We start from the raw sequence: 4592 nt of genomic DNA, 5'->3' as shown, positions 1-4592 counted from the left end.
AGATTAGGCAATGCCAGCCCTCCTCTTTTCTTTTTGTCTTGAAGCACTTTAAATCTGATTCTCGGTTTTTTTCCATTCCAAACGAATCGGTTAATTTGTTTTTGCCAGTTTTCTAATATTCTGTCAGGAATGTCAATCGGCAAAAATTGAAATAAAAAATTTAGTCTGGGTCATCAAGGAATTCTTGAACACGTGAAACTGCCTTATACTGAATCAGACCCTTGGTCCATCAAAGTCAGTATTGTCTACTCAGACTGGCAGCTGCTCTCTAGGGTCTCAAGTGGAGGTCTTTCACATCACCTACTTGCCTAGTTCCTTTAACTGGAGATGCCGGGGATTGAACCTGAGACCTTCTGCATGCCAAGCAGATGCTCTACCACTGAGCCACGACCCCTCCCCACATTGCTGCCACATTCCCAAATATGTCCAATTTTACCATTTTCCAGATAGCATTCTCTTTCATACATCAGGTAAATGATTAAGTAATCATGTTTTTTGCAAAATGCACAATAGTTATTAATTATTAATTATTCAGTAATAATTTTGCCGCTTGAAATTTAATTTCTGCGGTATTTTTAATTTAGGATTACTAGAAAATATGGTGTGCCAAAAAATCCTTGTGACCTTAGGGTCAACTATATATCAGGCTCGGTCCAGTGGGAAAGTGTTGTGAAAATTCTAGGTCTTGGCAACTGCTGGGGAAATTAGTCATCAGAGTTCTTTGAAAGAATGATGTTGTTCCTACTGAAACCTGGTATTTCAGCAAGAGCTAAAACGGTTTAATTTCAAGCCTAGGCTCACTTAAGCCTTTAAACTGACCCTCTGTCATGATGTAATGAACAAATTGCCTTGTCTTGACTGGTGTCTTAGCTAAATGCAATTTATACACAGCACACCTCTTATATCTTAGTTTGGGCTAAAGTAATGATTGTCCATCAGGTGGGCTCCCCTAGGAACAGAAAAGTTGGAAAGAAAAGTGTTTTTCTTACTCTTCACGAGTTGTCTTGTATGCTTGCTCTTGAAGTCTTCATGGCTGAGTGAGAAAGTGACATCATGAAGAAGAGTAGTAGTGGGGTAGTTCCAGACAAAGGAAATGTTTTAGTCAGTGTCAGTCACTTCCAAATATGAAACCAACCTTAGAGAGAAATATATATTTTTCTTGGCATACCATAACCACAACATTGGTGCAAGAGTTTAGAAGTTCTCTGGTTCTTCAGGTTACTCTGTGGCTAGAAAGGAAGGAAGAAAGAAAAAAGAACAAAAACCTGGAAAGGTAATCTTGGTGAGCCCCCGTATAAAAATCTTAGAAGAAAAATGCTTAATGGTTATTGTACATCTGAGGTGGGGTGAGATAAGAGTGCAGGTCCCATTTTTGTCCATGTATTTTGCAGGTCATTTCCAAAAAAGCAATTGCACATTGTCTCCTAAAATTCAGGATATGGGAGGTCCTCTTCTGAAGAAAGGGAAATGATATCTTAGTGTATTGGAAAATCTGCTAATTAGATTTTAGGTATTGCAGTACAAAGTGAACTTGTATGGAGGAGGAGATAAATTATGTTTTTCTCAAAAGTTGAAGGTGGCTTGAAAGATGGATTACTGCTTGTGCTGAGTATCAATCAGATAAAAAAGTGGAATGATTATAAACAAGTTTTGTATGGTTCTTGTAGGTTATCCGGGCTGTGTAACCGTGGTCTTGGAATTTTCTTTCCTGACGTTTCGCCAGCAACTGTGGCAGGCATCTTCAGAGTAGTAACACTGAAGGACAGTGTCTCTCAGTGTCAAGGGTGTAGGAAGAGTAATATATAGTCAGAAAGGGGTTGGGTTTGAGCTGAGTATTGTCCTGCAAAAGTATTGTCCTGTAAGTATCAAGATAATGTGCTAATGAGGGTATGGTATGTTAATATGGAACCATTGTATCCTGAAGTGATCTGTTAATGTGTGTAATCCAAAGCTAATCTGTATGGCTATTGTTGAATGCTGTCTTTGTCTGGAGGTTTTTCAGGGCAGGAAGCCAAGCCTTATTCATTCTTAAACTCTCCTCTTTTCTGTTAAAGTTGTGCTGATGTTTATGAATTTCAATGGCTTCTCTGTGCAATCTGACAAAATAGTTGGTAGAACTGTCCAGTCTTTCAGTGTCTTGGAATAAGACCCTGTGTCCTGTTTGTGTCAGTCCATGTTCAGCCACTGCTGATTTCTCAGGTTGGCCAAGTCTGCAGTATCTTTCATGTTCTTTTATCCTTGTTTGTATGCTGCGTTTTGTGGTCCCGATGTAAACTTCTCCACAGCTGCAAGGTATACGATATACTCCTGCAGAGGTGAGGGGGTCTCTTTTGTCTTTTGCTGATCGTAGCATTTGTTGTATTTTCTTGGTGGGTTTAAACACTGTTTGTAGGTTATGTTTTTTCAAAAGTTTCTCCATCCTATCAGTGACTCCTTTAATAAATGGCAAGAATACCTGTCCTATGGGAGACTGTTTTTCTTGAGTTTTCTGATTTTTGTTTGGTTTAATGGCCCTTCTGATTTCATTCTTGGAGTAGCCGTTTGCTAGCAGTGCGTGATTTAGATGATTAGTTTCTTCCTTGAGAAACTGTGGTTCACAGATCCATCTTGCACGGTCCATTAATGTTTTGATTATTCCTCTTTTCTGTCGGGGGTGGTGGTTGGAGTTTTTGTGTAAGTAGCGATCTGTGTGAGTTGGTTTCCGGTAGACCTTGTGACCTAACTGAAGGTTTGATTTACGGATGACAAGGGTATCAAGAAATACCCTTGTCATCCGTAAATCAAACCTTCAGTTAGGTCACAAGGTCTACCGGAAACCAACTCACACAGATCGCTACTTACACAAAAACTCCAACCACCACCCCCGACAGAAAAGAGGAATAATCAAAACATTAATGGACCGTGCAAGACGGATCTGTGAATCACAGTTTCTCAAGGAAGAAACTAATCATCTAAATCACGCACTGCTAGCAAACGGCTACTCCAAGAATGAAATCAGAAGGGCCATTAAACCAAACAAAAATCAGAAAACTCAAGAAAAACAGTCTCCCATAGGACAGGTATTCTTGCCATTTATTAAAGGAGTCACTGATAGGATGGAGAAACTTTTGAAAAAACATAACCTACAAACAGTGTTTAAACCCACCAAGAAAATACAACAAATGCTACGATCAGCAAAAGACAAAAGAGACCCCCTCACCTCTGCAGGAGTATATCGTATACCTTGCAGCTGTGGAGAAGTTTACATCGGGACCACAAAACGCAGCATACAAACAAGGATAAAAGAACATGAAAGATACTGCAGACTTGGCCAACCTGAGAAATCAGCAGTGGCTGAACATGGACTGACACAAACAGGACACAGGGTCTTATTCCAAGACACTGAAAGACTGGACAGTTCTACCAACTATTTTGTCAGATTGCACAGAGAAGCCATTGAAATTCATAAACATCAGCACAACTTTAACAGAAAAGAGGAGAGTTTAAGAATGAATAAGGCTTGGCTTCCTGCCCTGAAAAACCTCCAGACAAAGACAGCATTCAACAATAGCCATACAGATTAGCTTTGGATTACACACATTAACAGATCACTTCAGGATACAATGGTTCCATATTAACATACCATACCCTCATTAGCACATTATCTTGATACTTACAGGACAATACTTTTGCAGGACAATACTCAGCTCAAACCCAACCCCTTTCTGACTATATATTACTCTTCCTACACCCTTGACACTGAGAGACACTGTCCTTCAGTGTTACTACTCTGAAGATGCCTGCCACAGTTGCTGGCGAAACGTCAGGAAAGAAAATTCCAAGACCACGGTTACACAGCCCGGATAACCTACAAGAACCAATGAACTCTGACCGTGAAAGCCTTCGACAATAAAGTTTTGTATGGGTTCATATTTTTTTCCAAAATACATTTGATGGAGCTTCAGGGTGTATGGAGAAACACGTAAGCTGCCTTCATACTGTCAGTTAAATGTGTGCAAGTCAGTGGGTGGAGCCAACAGGGAGGTTATCTGGAAAGAGTAACACCGCAAGAAGAGTTTCTCAAAGAATGTGTCATATTCTGTTTATTTTTTAGTTATAACAAGCGAAATCGCACCAAGTGCTTGCTGTTGGCCTAAGAGATATCTTTGCTCTAGCGGCTTAATGCTGGAGCAGGGAATGTAACCTTTTGCATGTTTTTCCAAAGAAGGTAATGCTGAGGGATGGGTAATAGTTGGTATTGTGCTGCCTAGAGACTGCAAATTGCAGCTTTAAATGAGATAACTCAGTCTCCTTTTGGCCTTTTTGGTTTGAAAAGAAGTGTTGCTCGCACGGCTCAGGGCACACATGAAACGGTGATATTCTCCACCATTAAATTCTTGATTTGAATCTAAAACCTTCAGGGTCAGATGCTGCTCTGTTAGTTGTACTAATTAAACTCTGAGGCCACACTGGAATTTTACATAACAGTAATTGACACTTCCAGAGATTCCAACACAAAGGGTCAAAGTACACCTAATAGATTCTTTTTTAAAAATACAAAAAAAAGTTCATGAAACCATTACTGTCTTCTTCTTTTTTTTGGAATACATAGG

Source organism: Euleptes europaea, chromosome 9 (genome assembly GCF_029931775.1).
Source record: "Euleptes europaea isolate rEulEur1 chromosome 9, rEulEur1.hap1, whole genome shotgun sequence".
NCBI classification, from domain to species: domain Eukaryota; kingdom Metazoa; phylum Chordata; class Lepidosauria; order Squamata; family Sphaerodactylidae; genus Euleptes; species Euleptes europaea.
The sequence above is the reverse complement of the archived record's forward strand: the minus strand, read 5'-3'. Positions refer to the sequence as shown.